Genomic DNA, 17,705 nt, shown 5'->3' with positions numbered 1-17,705 from the left:
ATGTGATACATGTGCTAGAAAGGATTAAATTTTTGTCCTTTTAAACTCTTTTTTTTTGTTTGTTTGTTTGTTTGTTTGTTTTCTTTTCTTTTCCTTGAAGGTCTGTCATTTATGGATCTGCAAGCACTTTACAACGGTTGCAAATATCTGGTCTGCCTCTCTCACAGACCAGAAGCAAGCGCTGAATTTGGAGTTATGTTTTCACCTCCTTCCAGGGAAACTTGGTAGTATTAGAGAATATCAAATTGCTTCGCAACTTGGGAGTGCACAAACAAATGTTCAGCATCACTTGGAAGGCGGGAGAGGAAAGTTTTTGTTCCTCTTCTCAACAGGCGTGTATAAGCTCCAGGAGACCCCAGGAAGGAGGAAATTCCTCTCAGATCTATGGGCTGTTCCTTCTGGGCAATCCGAAGTCACAATGGATTTCATTCGTTTTGTTACCACTTTCATGCAGATTTCAGTGCTAGCCTGTGAGGTCGGGGGTGGTGGTGGAGGGGAAGAAACAGCAACTGGAACCTTTTCCAGAGATAAGTGTAAATTGCCCTTTTCTTGCCTCACAAGGAAGTTTTGTGCCTCGGATGCCTCGCTGAGGCTGAAGTATTTGGAAAAGCCCCACATGCAGGTCACACGCCCGAGCGACTCTATGAACTCTGCCAAACGGAGAGGGGAACACACCCACAATTTGCAAAGGAGTCTGCGGCGACGTTTAATTTGCATTTAAGAAAAGGGTGATCCTGATGACCCTTTACCTCTGATACTGAGACGTATCCATGTGGACACAGCAGACGGCAATTTCCATATTCAATCTCCACCACAGAAGTGTTTCGTGCCTTCCCCTGTCTCACAGCGCTTGTCCCCTGTGCCGTGGAGAGATGCTGAGGGCCGAGGGGTGACAAACACATCCCTGTGTCTAACCACATCCTCCCAGGGATGTCATCAGTTGGAGAAAAGATCTTTGTTGTGGAGATGTGAGACACTAATCAGGTATGTTACTGATTAACTCGGTCTCCTCTGGAATGTCAATGACTCCTTTTCTGCCAGGCTACAGCGTTAAGGGATGGAGTGTTTGTCCCTTTCACATGTATTCCCTCAGTCTAATTTCCACTGGCATTGTTAGCAGAGACCAGCACCTGCTGGTCATTCTAACCCCTGAGCGTGTATGCTACATTTTACAGTGTGAGAGTCTTGATAAAAGAAAAGCGCTGCTTCACAATATGACGTTAACTATAAATTTTTCCCCTCTTACTGTGATCTTGAGAGCCACCACCTCAAACCTCTCAGATCGGGCTAAGGATAATGCCAGCCTTTAAAGACAGTTGATAAAACAGCCTTCTAAACTTGTGTTTGTATTCTTTGTATAAGAACCTGGGTGCGTTAGCAAAGGTAATGCCAATAGCCTTTTTATACATCTTTTTGTGTATAAAACGATTGGATAAAAATTAAAAACTTCCTGTAGGGCAGATGAGAGTGCTCATGACTGTCCTTAACCACAGTTTCTTCTCTTTTTGTTTGAACCTTCACAAGACTATGAACCTTCACAACGTTAGAAAGTCCATTCCTTGCTGGGAATGTTTTCTCACAAGTAGGACAACAATGTCAGACTGACCTAAAGGAAATCGTTCTCTCTTACATTTCCTTTGCGGTTATTTTTTTTTTTCCTTGAAAGTTGCTTGTTTCAAATTAAGTGAGGCCATCAGAGATAATCTCCTGTTACTGTCAAAGTGACAGCCACCATATTGTTCTGTTAGTGGGTGTTCTGATTTTAATTTCACCTTCAAGCAGTCCTTTTATATCACCTGCAGATCTTTGGAAAAGTGTGTACTGGTCTTATATATGTCATGGATTTTCCCTGCAGTACTCACTATATCCCAGATTTTTGAATAGTTGTGCAACCCACCTTGCCACACCATTGCCATTTTTATCTTCTTGCTTGACATAACCATGATTCATTTTTTCTCTCAATCTTGGTTTGCAAATCACCTGAAACCCCCCCATTTCTCGTTGAAATAAAATATCTGTTCAAATTTTCAAGGATATAAGCAAGCCAGAAAACAGAATATTTGCAAGAGGGGACATTCCTTCCTCAACCAGTTATGATTAGAAACACAAATAAAGAAACTCTGCCCCAAATGCTAGAAAAAATTATCACCTTTCTGACCTCTGTCAGATCACCAGGTCTTTCCACTGCATTTCAGTAGACCAACAGAATTCATGGAGTTCAGGACCAGAGGCTTCTTCTGCTTTATTTCTTTTCTCACAGCTTGTGTATAATCTTGGGCAAGATGCAGATGCATCTTTTTACAAAATCACTTTCAGAAAAATAACCAGGGGAACATCTATTCTCTATCTGTATGACATCCATGACCAATCAAAATCACACGTTTATTAATTAAATGTATCACATGCATTGATTACAAACAGGAAATTGGGATTTATCTTGCTACCTGCTAATATAAGACATTATTTAATAATTTTTGAACTAACTGCTTTTATGTAGAAGTGGAGTTTCTTATGGGATTGTGACAACACGGTAGACATGGTGGTTGAACAATTTTCACTGAAGAATTGTTTGCTAGATTCTTCTTGTTGGTGCTTTGTGGAGAACTGAATCAGAGGAAAGTGAGATGTGGCAGAAATGGCCAAAATAATACCTTCAACTGGGCAGCAGCTGAGCATCCTTCAGGCAGATGTGAAAATATTGCTAGAGAAGTATAAAGAGAGAAATACTAAAAAAAAAAAAAAAAAAAAGAGAGAGAGAGAAAGCTAAGGACAACCAGGAGAAATGTAAAGCTTTGAGTGCAGAGAAAGGAAAGGCTGGGATTTGGATGATGATTCTCCTACAAAGTGGTCAGCAAACTAAAAGGAAACTAGAAAGGAATATCAATGGAAATGTCTGAATAAGCAAAGTTCATCCTCGCTGTACCTCTGCACAGGACAGCAGCAAACCCTGAGGGTTGAGGGTTTCCCTTCCTATCTTGTGATTTTTTATTTGGAGCTAGAGAAATCCCAAACTCAGGAGCTTATCTAATGGATGAGATATGGCTGGAAAAATATTTCATCTGACAAAGCAAGTTGAAAGAAAACATGTTTATTCACGAATTTGTTTTCTCCCAGATCACAAAATGTGAATATTTTTGGCAGTACTGTAATACAATCAGTTGCTTGCTACTGAGATTGGGGGATGTTTATTCCATTATGCTGTGAAATAGTACTTCAAAATAAATATTCATAGCTTTACTCTTAACTTTAAACAGCTGCTGAAGCTGCTTGAGTTCATGGACCTGGTCTTCATATGTCAAAAAAATGACTAGACACAAGCACAGAGCAAAACCAGAGTTTTCAGAAAAAAAAAACAACAACTTTTCTCTGGCATTTTGGAAAAGTCCAAAGCGTATCTCCATAGCTTTTGAAATTAGATGCTAAATGCAGTGGTTGGGTTTAGGAAAAACAGAAGAGTTTCCTCTGGTTTTTTTTTTTTTTTCCTGTCTTTTGAATTGAATTTGATTTTGCGGTCATTTTTTTCCAGTATTGACCTGAACAGCTCCTGGGGCTTCTGAGGGAAATCTGCATGGGAATTTACTCTGCAGCATTTGCAAGAGGCGGAAATGCAGATCAATGGGCTAAATACAGCAGAATGTAGTATTATATGCATTTCCTGAACTGCTGGGAGTTGCTGTCCAAGTGCTTCACATACATCTTGCTTGCGCTTAGATTCAGATTTTTTTTAATTTATTTTATGTAAACACGGTTTGCTTTTCTAGGGCAGAAAAACAAGGTGCTTTCACAGCAGAGTTCAGAACTGCTCAGTAACACCAACTTCTTTTTCTTCCTACTAGAAATGGAAATATCTCCTGTGTTTAGAGCTTGGACCCAATGTTCTAAGCTGTTCTAATATATAGAGCCTATCAGATATTCCCTGAACAAATAGCCATTGGATTTAAATGACAATTAAATTAATTTCAAACATTTTCTCTCATTCTGATGACTAGGCATGAATTTCAGTAGCAAGTTTGCCAACCAGTTCATTAGTGCCTGGCGATGTTAAAAGGCTCCATCCCTTTCTTTCACACTTGTAAGCTCACACACAGTTGAGAGCTTTGCCTTTGAACCCTTGCTTCTCTTTCCTTTTCTTTTTTCCTTCCTCCACCCCCTCCTTTCCCCTCCCTTCCTCCCCCCCCCCCCCCCCCCCCATCTTCTTTGCTCTTTCTCACAGTGGTGCAGTTTTGAGTATTTACTATGGTTGGATACTCAACCAGTTTGTTAATGTGGAAATACTCCTTTTAGTTGCAAATGCTCCTTTTATCATGCACAACATTGTTTTCTTTTTTATTGTAACAAGTCTTGCAATTAAAGGAGCAAAAGACTCCTGAGGTCATCTAGGCACACGCATGCCAGTGCAGGATTCTTCTCTGCAGAATGCTTGATTGCTATCTAGTTGTGAAAGGTCCAGAGGATGGAATGTATTTGGGTGGCTATTCTTTCCAAATTCTTCGAAATTACACAGCTGGAAAATTCTTTCCTACTTCATCTGGCTCGAAAAGCCCTTTCTACTTTTTTCTTCCTTGTATCACTTCCTCTACCATGGGTATACCTTCCTTCAAACTCAGCCTCCTGGACAAATACATCTGGCCCATGAGAAGTATTTTCTGAAGTCTCACTCACTGAAGGCTCACTGAATCTGGAAGAGCCATACTGGAAATAGCTGTGCCTGAAACATAGAGCCAGCCCCTCCTGTAAAAGGCAGAGCCTGCATCCTCTGAATTCTGCCAGGAGGAATAGCTATGTTCCAGTTGGTGCCCCAGCCTGTTTATGTGTCCCTTTCCATGTTTAGGTGTAGCCAGAGAGTCCTTAAATACTCCTGCTGTCAATTTAACCAGGGTAGGATTCCAGCTTCCCATGTTTTTCCAGTCAGTGTCCCATCCTCACAGGGGAAATATTCAATGAAGACAATTCTATCTTTGCCATGTAAAGGACATCTCCGGTAGCGAAGTGATGAAGATGGGAAGGAGGGCTGTGGAAGGACCAAGAGTTCAGTCAGCACTTAAAGCAAAGAAGTCTTAAGGGGAATGTCTGTTTTGCTCCCTCGTTTTCCTGCCAGTGGGAGTAAATGAGCAGGACTGCAAGCAGGTTCATTAATGCAAGCAGGAACTCAGAAGGGACACCAGGAGTGTCAGCTCTCAGAGCCCAGAAGGGATCTGGGAGGGTGAGACTGAATGCAGAGCCAAAGAGGCTGTTTGGGAGGACTGGGTTAGCAGGAGGCTGGACATCCAAAGCCACAACAACCCTGGGAAATCCATGACATGGGGCATGCAGGGGACCCGTGGCTACTGATCTCTGTGTAGAGGTCAGGGTTCTGTTTCTTCCTCTGCCCCAGGGGATTCAAAGCTCATGTCCTCCCTCCCGGGAGGGCACTCTGACCAATGAGCAAGACTCTGATTTGGGTGAGGATGCTCTCTGTCCATCCTGTCCAAGCCATGCCACTCAGCAGAAAGGAATTCATGAAGCCAGAGGAAGGATATAAGTGAGTTGGGGTGTGTTGAGGGACTCTGGGAGAGGCACACTGGAGTTAGAGCAGGGTGATGGGAGGGTCTGTCAGTTCTGACTGCTGTATTTATATGAAACAAAATCCCCCATGCCCTCTGCTGAGCCATTCTTCATCTCCCCAGTTGTCTGAAGCTCTATCAGTTTGGCATGGCAATGTGTGACTATTAATCACTGTCCCATCTCCAGAGATGTTGCCACCAGCAGTTTTCATTCTCTAACAAAGTGGAACTCTTCAAAGCTAAGTTTAAGGAAAACATTTCAGCATACTAGAAAAAAAAAAAAGGGAGAGAGTGAACTGCATTAATGTGGAGCCTCTGTAGAGAGGTTATTAGCACAGATTGGTGTATCTCTGCTTTTCTGTAATAATTTCAGACCAAAAACTATTAATTTGCACCTTCAATCAGCCAATGTTAAGAACTCTATTTCTACAAGGAGAAATATTTCAACGAGGAGAGTGTCTGCTAAATTGGGGACTGTCTTATGACGAGCTGCTTTATACAGAAATAGCATATATAGTTTAACATCACTTCCAAAGGAGGTGTTTGGAAAAAAAATTAAAATTGTATCACAGGGCTTAAATTTTATTCCTTAATTTGGTTTTATACTGTGATCTTGCCTTTGAATACACCTCGGATTGCATTTTTTCTTGGAGTGGAGCCTCACCAGAGGATTTAATTACTTCTCAATTTCCTGCTGACAGGTCTCCCCATTTGAGAGGTTCTAATCTTCAATCGCAACACTAAGAGCAAAAGGCAGCCCCTGATCTGTACAATTTAAATCCTTTCTCTCAAGTACATGTTTCTTGAAAGTGCTTCTCTGCAAAACACCTAAATGTTGGGTTCCTCCCCCCCCCCCCCCCAATCTCATTTTGGAAAATGGGAAAGTTTCAACAAAAAACAAATGTGTAAAACAGCCTGAGGTGAATACATGGAAAACAGTAGCCTGGACAATTAGAGCTGAATGAAGTAAAAAGCACAAAAGTCTTTGAGAGAAAATTTTAATCAAACATGATTGCAATTACTAATTCCTCCTTTGAAGAGCTTCCTGACCTTTTTTTTTTATTTCACACACATTAAAACAAAGGAATTAAGTGAAATATTTAAATTAACTAAAGCCTGAGCTTTTAAAAATTTGGTTGTGTGAAATATTTGCCACCAAACATTAGGATTTCACAGTATTCTATTGCTTTAAGGCATTATTCAGAAGGCTTTCAGGTTTTATCTTTCTTATTGACAGTAAAGTTTACTACACAGTGAGGTGGCAAACAGATTAGGAAAAGCCCAAGCTCTTCCTCCAAAGCTGGATGAGGAAGCAGGGCCTGTGCACTCTTTTCTCAAGACTTCAAACATACCAGATTCTCCTCCACAGCATTTTTTTGCACAATCCAGTGGAATCTGACAAACAAAAGACTCTCAAAAGTCAGATGGCATTTAATTTGAGTAGTAGATAATCAGTGAAAGAGAGTATCCTGGAGAGAAGGTTATTTGTCTCAAACTGACAATTTAAGATGGATGTGCCGGGGTTATCTGCAGTGTCAGTTCAGTCAGAGATGAACTGAACTCCATTTCTCTGAGTGGAAGTCTAAATCAACAGAGACCTCAGAGATAATGAGGTATTTAATGAGTTCCCTCTTCTCCTCACTGGAGATCTTGCCCTTCCTCAAAGAATAAGAGCTTGAAAGGAAAACAAAAGGTAAAAAAGGAAACTACAAAGGGGAAAATAAAGCAGACATAAAGGGAAATTTGCTCAGTAAATTAACTATAAGAGCTGCATTAATGTAACCTAAGTAATGGCACATTTCCCCCCTCCATTGGAATAGATGAGCAGAGTCAGATAAACCACACCACCCTCTTGTCTCCCAAGCTGTGAAAGACTACCAAGTGCTTGCTGAAGTCCTTGGAGAGATGCAGGACATTTGCTTTACAAACTATGATGTTTTGGGCATTGCCTAAAATAGCGAACAGTGGAACTGGTTAAACCTGAGTCTTTCTGTGGGGATAGAAGCCTTATTATTTCACCACTGAGTCCAGTCCAGATGAGCTCTGTCCACTTCAAATTGGGATCTGATGCCATCCAGTTTGAGTTGAAATGTATTCTTACATGGTAATGGGAAGAAATCCCTCATTTTAGGAAAGATAATGCCTAGATAAACAGAAATACTCATGAGAACAAATAGCTAATGATGTTACTTTAAAAAATATGTTAAATTAATTTAGAAAAATTGACTATTCTTTTCATTTACTTGTGCTGAGAAATGGCACGTCCAGGAGAGGACAACCTTTGGCTAAGGTGTACCTATAATTTGTTTTATAGGTCTAAATCAAGAACAGCACTACCATTGCAAAAAGTCTCAGAAAGCTTCAACCTAAAGGTCACAGCTCAAGGAAAAAAAATTGTAAATCCTGCTCAGGAAACCACTAAAATATGATCTTAACTTTAGAACTTTAAAGTCGAAAGCACTGAGATGTTTGCTTGGTATTATGCACATGCCAAAATATCTGCCCTGAATGCAAATATTGAATAACAAAAAACTAAAAAGACATAGGGCGGCAAAAAGAAAAAAATATTATTAAATAATGTCCTTAAACAACATGGCTTTAATTTCTTCTGTAAAATATGCAAGGCTTTTCAAGAATCTGGCATTCATTTTTGCCTGTCTCTTTGTCCCAGCAACTGGATGTGTATGAATATTCCTATCAATAATTTGAGGCTCTGTCCTGCAAGCAGTCTGTTTTCCTTAAGAAAAGCAATATTCAGGTTTCAAAGTGGATGAAAAGCTGCTACTAACAACCCCAACATTTGTTTAGCTCCTTGTTCATACACAGATCTTTGCATTTATACTTAAAAATAAGCAATTCATGTTTTCCTTATGAGTCACAGATCATTCAATTTCCTTATGAATCTCAGGAAGTTTTTGTGCATTACTAGCAAACAATTCAAAACAAGATCTCTCTTTTTCAGTGTTGTTTTAAATATGGCTGGCCAACATTTTTAAAATTGGAAGTTTTTCTTAAGAAATTATTTATTGTTATGAGTGCAATATTTTGCTAACTAATTTTTTGCTGTAACTCTGATAAGGAAAGCATTTTTGTGTTCTTCTTTTCAAGACGTTGTGGGGGAAGACGATTTTCTAACTGAGCTACATTTGACCTCTTATATTTTTCCCCATCAGGATTCTCGTGATTTCTCACCAGGGTGGCTGGAAAGAGACGTTCCCCAGCAGACAGTTTGCATATGCCAACAGTCAGGGAAATTTCTGTTCCTTGTAAAATTGGTACCAATGCACTAAGACTGAGTGGCCAGCCTAGGGCAGAGTTTCCCTGACTGTGGGTTACAATCACCCCATGGACACAAAAGAGTTCAAAGGGAGCTCTGGAGTGTTAGAAAAAACAGTGCTGGTCAGCAGCTGTTGACTTTTTCCTGGCTGGAAGAGTGACGCTGTGATTTCACAAGATAAAGTCTTCAACACCAATTCTGGCTTCTGGTATTCCCTTTCCAACCTTTTCCCATTGCTTGTTTCATCTTCCCTCCTGCAGTGCATGGGCCCCTTGGTTCTCCTGGAGTATTGGTTTGTAGATCTGCTGTGAAACGGATCAGGAATTTGATCCAATTTGGAGAAAGACAAATTAAAAATTAAGTGTTTCTCTGCCAGGCTGTTTTTGAGCTGGACTTATTCCTCGTCCAGTTCATTGCACAGATGCATCCATGCTCTACTGGTGGAGCAGAGGGAGTGGTGTGGTGTGACCCCAGAGCAAGAGATGAGGAGCAGGAACACAGAGCTGAAGGGCTATGCTGGCAAAACCACAGCCACTAGAGAGATTTAATTACTGGTGGTAAGAGGTTATGTTCTCTAGAAAACAGGGAATTGCTTTGCAGAGCCTTAATTGCTGGCAGCAGTTCAGCTCCTCCAAAGGGAATGAGCATTTATCCCTAAAGCCAAAATTGCATCTGAGTCTTGCTGTCCTTCTACCAGTGTGGCATGAATGGCTGTTGGCTTGGGGGGCTGCATGAAGACAAGTGCTTCAGAAAGGGGCCACCTTCTCCACGTGTTTGAAAACACAGGCCCTGGAATTCCAGTGGAGTTTTTCACTCTGGGTGCTTGTGACAGATCCAGCCCAACCTGCTGGAGAACACACTGAAGAAGAAGTTAGCTGATCTCAGGACGACATTGTTCCATGGAGTTACACACTTGTGCCACTCACTGACTTTTAATAACTTCATGTTGGTGCACATAGAGTGAAACTTTGATTCAGGGAATCCACGTTATGGTCAGCCCCAGCTGACACTTAAGAGTTTCAGGAAAAAAAAGGATTGGTCTGGATTACCAAAGGTTTTATGATTAACCTCAAGACATTGTTGCAACAAGTGAGATTCATGAAAAGAGAGGTGGAGCTCCTAGAGCATGGTCTTATCTAGCAGAGCTTTAGGTGATGGAGTCAGAGAAGATGTGACAAATAAAAGCAAATATTACACGATCCCACAACTTGCACCATAGGCAGCATAATTCACTCTTGAGGTGAAGGTGGCTTCTTTTGTAGTCATGGAAAAAAATACAGAAATATTGTTTCAGTAGGAGAAAAAAGCAAATTAGACATCAGCTGTGACTGCCAGTGTCCTATTGTTGCTGATTTAATTCTAGCACATTTTAGATCATGGCAGATATTCAACATGAATTTCACTGTGATACTTTGGGAATCAAGAAATGGTTCAGCCCACCAGACAAAGAGCTGCATTCTGTAAATATCAAAGCTACCTAGGAACCTTCCTGAAATCAATTAGATATATTGCATAAGTCTGCTAAGTTCATACATTCCTAATATATGTGTAAATCCCTTTGGAAAAAATAGAATCTAGACTCACACGTTATTTATATGCCTTTGATAATTTACCAGGAGCTGTTTATAGACCAGAGCTGAAAGCCCAAGACTCTGAGCATCACAGTGGTTTTAAATTGAGAAGATGTATTAAATCCAAACATCAGCTTCATCACCCATGTTAAGGCAGAATAAAGAGCTGGAGTGGTGACTCTGCCCTGCTGCCTTGTTTAGAGACTGTGTAATTTCATTTCATGTGGAACCTTTTGCCTGTAGAAAAACCCTATTTCTGCCCTGTGCCCAGGTCAGAAACCCCTCACACTGTTTTTTTCCCCAAAGTCTGTAATCTTTCCTAGTGTAGGCAATAAGAAATAATAGTAGTAACAAAGAAAATTAAATTAAAAAAAATACAAATTTGGGAAAATCTGACTCGGATTTCAGTTTCTGAAAAACAAATCATAAAATTCACAGCATCTAAATCCAAAGCTGGGGGTTAAAATTTAGGTTCACAAATTATTACATGTGATGCCTCTGGCCCTGCTCACATAGACACACACACAGAGCTCAGGGGACAGCCTGTAACCTCCATCATTAATCACTCTGATTTCACAAAAACTATGGCCATGATCAGTACAGGTCAACATGGCCTGACCATTTAAGTGATGATGATGTTGTTTTCCTTGCCTTTTAACAAAATAACAAACACTTATTTGCTATAGGAATTTGGAACATGGCGTGAACTCTTTGTCCCATGGAGGGGATGTGTTCTATTTCTGTTTGAGTTAGTACAGCCACCCCCAAACGTGCAAAAAAATTGATGGATATTGAGCTAACCTGAATGCAAACCATGTTTTTTATGGCAATGCTGAGGCTAAATAATTTCCTTTCAATGGTGAATGAAATCTTGTATTTCAGATATATATATATATATATTTGTCATATTTCCATCTACATGTGGAGAAGGAAATATCTGTGTTAACAGCTGCACAGGCTGCAGAGGGTCCCTGTCCCCAACAGGCTCCAAGTTAAGCTCTTGCTGAGAAATGTTTGTATATAAACAAAAAAACCTGTTTCAAGCAATCAGTGTTAGATGAAGTTTCTTTTTCACAATGTTATTTGTGAGCATTTTATCTGAGAAATAGTTGAAGAAAGATAATGCAGTGACTTTACAGATATTTGTGCAAAAACAGAGACAAAAGTGCTTTTTGTGCTTTTTGTGTTACTGGAGAGGGGCAGCAGCATCCCTGAACTACTGGGGAGGAAGCTGAACTGCAACAAAGGGTGAGATTTGGCTGGATGAGTTGCTGGACCACCTTGTGAAGACTTAAGCCAAAAAGGGTTGTATCAGATGTGATAAAATATTAAATCAGGAGAGTCCTTTTGCAGCCCAGCAGTAGAGTTGCATACATGGGGCACACAAATCCTCTGGGCAGGGAACAAAGGATGCAAAAATATCTTCCACAAGCAGCACAAGCTGTGGAATTGTTCAGAAACAGAATGTCAATTGATGTTTCTTTTAGAATGGTGCAGAGTTCTGGTCTTGCCCACTCAGTCTGGATGCTGCTTCAAAAAAGAAAAAGAAAAAAAAAGAGGCATAGCAGAAGTAAAAGAACCCCAAAGTATGTGACAGGCAGCACCTTGCTGACAGATATTATATGTGATGCATTGTTTTCCAAATTTCTTCACCTCACCTCAAAGAATTATGTTTATTTTATGGATCACAAATGAGAAATTTCTTTTCTGACTTTTAACCTTGGGCACATTCTTTGGTACCTCCTTCACACAGCCTGAGCAGGAGTCTGAGCTGTTAATGATCTGAGCTCTTCTAATTTACATATAGCAGTGAGTTAAAATTCCTATGTACAACTCTTGCTGTACCATATTCCAGTGCACTGGGGGCAAACAATCCTGTTGTCTCCCATGTTTCAAACAATAAACATGAAACAGGTGATTAAACTCCATAAACAAACAGAGTTTTCCCGGCAACAAATCAACACCTCTCTACGTCTGGTATTTGTGGAATTTGATAAGCCACCCACTTTGCTCCTTCCCTATTCTTGTTATGTCTGTCCTCAGCCTTCTTCATCTTTTATCCCCACCCTGCTTCACCCAGTCTCCAAAGGCAGGCATTCATTGTTAATTAACTGCTGAAGCAGTGCAAGCAGCTTGGTTCATGGGATTGAGATGGGAATGGAGCTTTAGGTCTGAGTTTAAACTGTTTTGAAAGACCTAAAAGGCATATTTTCTCACTCAGGAGGAGTGAGAGAGGCAGGAAGGAGTAATATAGAAGAAAGGGAGAGTTAAGGAATGCAACTGGAAAATCTCAAACCAGTAAATTGAGACACTTATCTTAATCAGTTTGAATGATAGGGGTTTTTGAAAAATCAAAGGTTCTGGTGATTCTGGTACTTATGTGCTCCCAGGTGCAAATACTTGCCTTGTATAGCATTTCTGGGCCAGAAACTCAATCACAGTGGTGTAAATCTGGAATTACTCAGGATTAGTAAACACTGCCTTCACATAGGAATTATGATAGCATAACAGATTAGCTGTCTCTTATTATGCTGGTTTATCAAGAGCATTTAAAATTGCAAGAATGGTGAAATCAGACAAATTGTTAAAAGCTACTGCCCATTCATTTTCAGTTTATGTGTGCTAAATATCTTGCCTGGAATCTTTAGCAGTGGATGGATAAATTGCTGTATTCCTTCCATAAACAGAAGTTTCCATCTGCCTGTGCTGTCTCGATGCACAGACTGTGTTTTCTTTTATTGACAAAATGAAGACATTAATAAGTGTTCAGATTCCATCTCCACATGTAGTTAGCTGAGCACTGGATAATTGAAAGGCTACCCCTACTGGATTATTCTTGTTAAATAAGCTTGATCCAGTGGGATGGCTCAGAATCTGATTTGAGGTTGTCCTCACTAATTTTAAATGCTGATGTTGGTAAGAGACATTCTCGGGACTTGAGAGTCTGATATTTCTGTTCTGAATGTTGAGGCTGTAGCTACATCCACAGTAACAGCAATGGTTCAATATTTCCATTGTATTCTGCCTAATTAGAACATGATCTGTGGTTGTCCCCAGAAATCCATATTATTCAGCTTATTTAGGTCTAATGTAACATTAATAACTCTTCCAGGGAGTATCCTGCAGTGTTGCAAGTACATTTAGCCTGTGTTGATCAGAACCGAAAGCATTTCATTCCATAAAGAAATTAAGAGCTCTACTGCTGTCAAATCCAGCAGTTAAATGAAGCAGAAACTTAGTTCAAAGGCCAACTCCTGGAAGCATTTTCCTTTGCAACATTTCAAGAAGCAATTCTTCCCTTTTGGGATTGTCCAGGAGAAAATGCCTATAAACTAAATGCCATGCCTTCTTAACAATGACAAGTATTTCATGTCTAGGAAAAAATCTGGAGTGTGTGAATTCGGCAACATAAAAGCTGAAAATTTATTCAAAGGATTTTTGGCTGCACTGTCTGTACTGGGGAAGGGCTTGGACATGGGGATCCAAATCTCTCCTGTAAGTGGTGAATTTGTGATTTAACATGATGAAATGAGGTATTCTCCTCCTGTTCTCTCCCTGAGACCAGGTATGTCAGTTCTACAAACTCCTGGATACACCAAAGAAATAAAATTTGGAGGGAGAGGAATAGGTTACCCAGAAAAGCTGTGGCTGCCCCATCCCTAGAAGTGTTCAGGGTTGGATGGGGCTATGAGCAAGCTGGTATAGTGGAAGGGGCTGGGACTGGATAATTTTTACAGTCCCTTCCAACATAAATTGCTCCATGATTCTCGGAGAGCAGCTTGCAGAGGCCTCAGGTCTCTCTGCTCATTGCTGCTGTGGGACACGATCCACTTCCCAAGCAGCGGAACTTCCCCCAAACCCCAAAACTGCTTTTCCTTTTCCCTTCCAGCTTCCTCCCTCTCTGATGCAGGTGTGGAATACAATGCCTTTGAAGACGCAAGCCCTTCAGTAATCTTGAATAACAATCGCCTGCACTGCAGAGAGAGGGAGAGAAGGAAAATGAGAGTTATTTCTGGCTCCTGCCTCCCCGGAATCCTGGCTGTTCTGTGAGCCTTCTTCAGATGTGCTAATAAGCAGCGAGATGCTGGACTCGAAGCATCCAGATTAAAATATTTTGACCCACGAGCGCAGATGCGGCAGGTCCTCGGAGGGATTTATCTAGGAGTCTTTTCTCAGGTGAGCAGCAGCTCCGCACCCTGTAGGGCTGCTCTGCCCATGGCTGCGCTCGGATCCCAACGCTTTTCCTGTCTGCGAGGGAGCTGGAGCTTATCGGCAGCATCTGAAACGTTCCCGGGTTCCACCGGGATCTCTTCGCCAATCGGAAGGGTGTTTTTAATCACTCTGAACAGGAAATAGCATGCTGCATTTAAATACTGTATATAATTATCATGGGAAATATAATTAGGAAGCATAATTAAATGGGCTTGACTGCGTATCAGGATGTTTCTAGATTTTTCACTCAATCCAGCTGTTTCTCACAGGCTCTTTACTTTGAGTACTGGTGGTCTGTGACAGAACGTCTGCACAGAATGGAGAAAGAATTACTTCTTTAAAGATTGTTCATTTAATCTATCTAGGCCAATTTATTTAAACGCAGTCATGACATTTTCCAACACAGCCTCTTTTTCTTATTACTTTAGATGCTTCATTTTGGAATGTCTGGATTCATCCAAAAATGTTCCAATTTGAAGGTTTTATAAAACCCCAAGAATACAAAGTCACTGATGGCATGGGCTGGCTGTTTATTGTGTGTTTGTTTAATGTGTTGCACAATGTGGACTTGATTCTTCATTGGATTTTTTTAAGTGCTATCAGCATATAAAAAAAATAAAAAAATAAAAAAATAAAAAAAAATAAAGCAGGAGTGGTTCATTACTCAGTGCTATGCTGGTTTATGATGGTTCCTTTTCTTCCTGCTCAGAAAGGAAGGAAGAATTCTGAATTAGTGGAGAAAATATTTTGTCTTCCCTCCAATAAAGCCATAATGCTGCAAGAGTGGGAAATGTTGGCAAGGATATGTTGAGAAAAAGAGTGTAATTACACTAAAAAATGGCCTTTCTTTTTTTCCCAGTGGACAAAAAGCTTTGTATTGAGTCATGTAGGTGGCTGAAGAACAGTTTGCTGCCAGCAAAAGAGGCAAATCCATGCTCTCCCCTTCCTGAGCAGGACACAGCACTAAGGCCAGGGCTGATGCTCCTATGACCCCTTAGCAAGCTGATTCAGCACCCTATGCCAGCAAATGCCTAAACATCTTACTTTAATTATTTTTTCCCCTGTGGTGCCTGAGAGAGAGGATTTAGCTCCTGAAGGGATCAGATGAGCACTGGTGTCAGTGCCAGGGGCACGTCTGTGCTGGCTGAGGGGGAACACTCGACTTCCTTTCCGCAGGAGCAGGCATCTTGATGGGCCCAGCAGTCTCATCTGACTCTGCTTATCACTGCAGCCATGTGGTGGAGGGAAAGGCTGTCTGGAGATCGTGCTATGACATCTCTACAGCCAGGAATGTTTGAAATGTTCCCATCCCACCAGTGGGCTTTGTTGGGTGACACTAATTCTTAAAGCAAAAGAAAACCCATTGCTTAGGATTGTCTGCTTAGGGACAGTTTTTCTTGGATCGTGCTCACAGCTCTTTTTGGATGTGTAGAGTTTCATTATGTGGGCATAAGCAGCAGCAGAAAATTATCCAGGGCTCCCTGCAGGAGCCAACTGTGTCCTTTTTCCAGGGAAAGAGGGGTTAAAGCAGCAAACAAATTCCTCACGGTCACTGGAGGAGCCAGGACTCCACATTTGTAAACCATCTTCACCAAACCAACAGTCTGTGCAGTATTCTCTGAGCTTTAACAAACATTAAATACTTTATGTCTGACTGAATGTAACAGAGAGAAATTGAAGAATCTGTGGCTGACATAATTACTCCATACCAAAATGCCTGAAGCTAATTTCCAAGGTGATAAAAAAGTCAAAGTTTAATTTGTAGGCATATTGAAAGAATTTTACTATCTTATTTCTTCGTGACAAAAGTTAAAAATGCTTTTTCATTCCAAGTGTGAATAATTGACTTAAAAAGAAGCAGTAAAGTCAATACAAGGTTTCTCCTGATTCAGAGATGTCAGAGCTTTTCCAAAATGTGAGTCAAATCAGCATTTCCTGCAGTGCAGGGAGAGAAGCTGGCCGTGCCCTTTATAGATGATTAGTTGAAGATGACATGGCTAATGCTGAGAATTGTACTTCCTTCCAACCAGAGATGCCTGGCTGACCTGAGAACCACACAGCAGAAAATGGCAGTCGAGAGAATTAAGGGCCCTCTAATTTGCCCAGTGTCCAAAATGCCAAACCCCAAATTCCACGGTTTCTTCCCTAAGCATACAGTAGAACTAGTCAAAACAGCTATAAATACATTTCCCCTCTATCTGCACATTCCATAAATAGTACAAATATAATTTTATTGCAAAAACAGAGACTGGAACAGTGGATTATCTGCTTGGGTTCAGATACTTGTACAGTTTAACTTCTGTCATTAGAGTTTGAACAGATTATGAGTATAAATCAATTTTTGCTTTTACAACACAGCCATGTGCAACAAGGTCCTTGTTTCATGAACAGGCAGAAAACAAAACTTCTGAAAAGCAGGGATCATCCTGGTTCCTCAGAAACCAATGAAAATGTTGCCCCTGACTTTGTGGAAAGGGTGACAGCACCCTCTTTTATATACTTTTTAGATTACTTTCTCTCTGCTTTTTGTTGTACTTTCTTTATTTCTTGAGAAATAATTTCATAATATATTTTGTGTTTACTCCTTTGTAAGGAATTGTACCAGATTAGGTTTTTTCAGGTTTTGAGAAACCAGAGAAATAAATTTTACTCGAGATTGTGTCCATTGAGGTTGTGGAGCGAGGAGATGCCAGATTTGCCAGATCTTCCTGAAGGAATAAAGGGAAGAGGGAATGGCAGATCTTTCATTCCCTTAGAGAGATCCTGGTAATCTCAGTCCCTTTTGAGGTTGAGCACCAGCACATTTCAGTGACCAAAGAGAGTCAGAGCAACAGTGCAGTCATTCACTGACCCTACTACTCGAAGATATTGGCTCATGGAGGAGCAGGATGCTGGAATAGACGTGGAATAGCTTGTCCACTGCAGCCATACATTTAATTTTATGTTGGAGTGAGGTATGCACAGCACACTTGGCCTGCATCCATCCTTCCCACTTGTTGATTGTCCTCCAAAGTCATCTGTCACTTTTCTGCTCCGTTTGGCAGGAGCTGGATGGTTTTTCCTGGCAGTTTCTAGCAACCATTTTATCTATATTCTGTCAGC

Source organism: Erithacus rubecula (assembly GCF_903797595.1).
Source record: "Erithacus rubecula genome assembly, chromosome: 6".
Taxonomy (NCBI): domain Eukaryota; kingdom Metazoa; phylum Chordata; class Aves; order Passeriformes; family Muscicapidae; genus Erithacus; species Erithacus rubecula.
The sequence above is the reverse complement of the archived record's forward strand: the minus strand, read 5'-3'. Positions refer to the sequence as shown.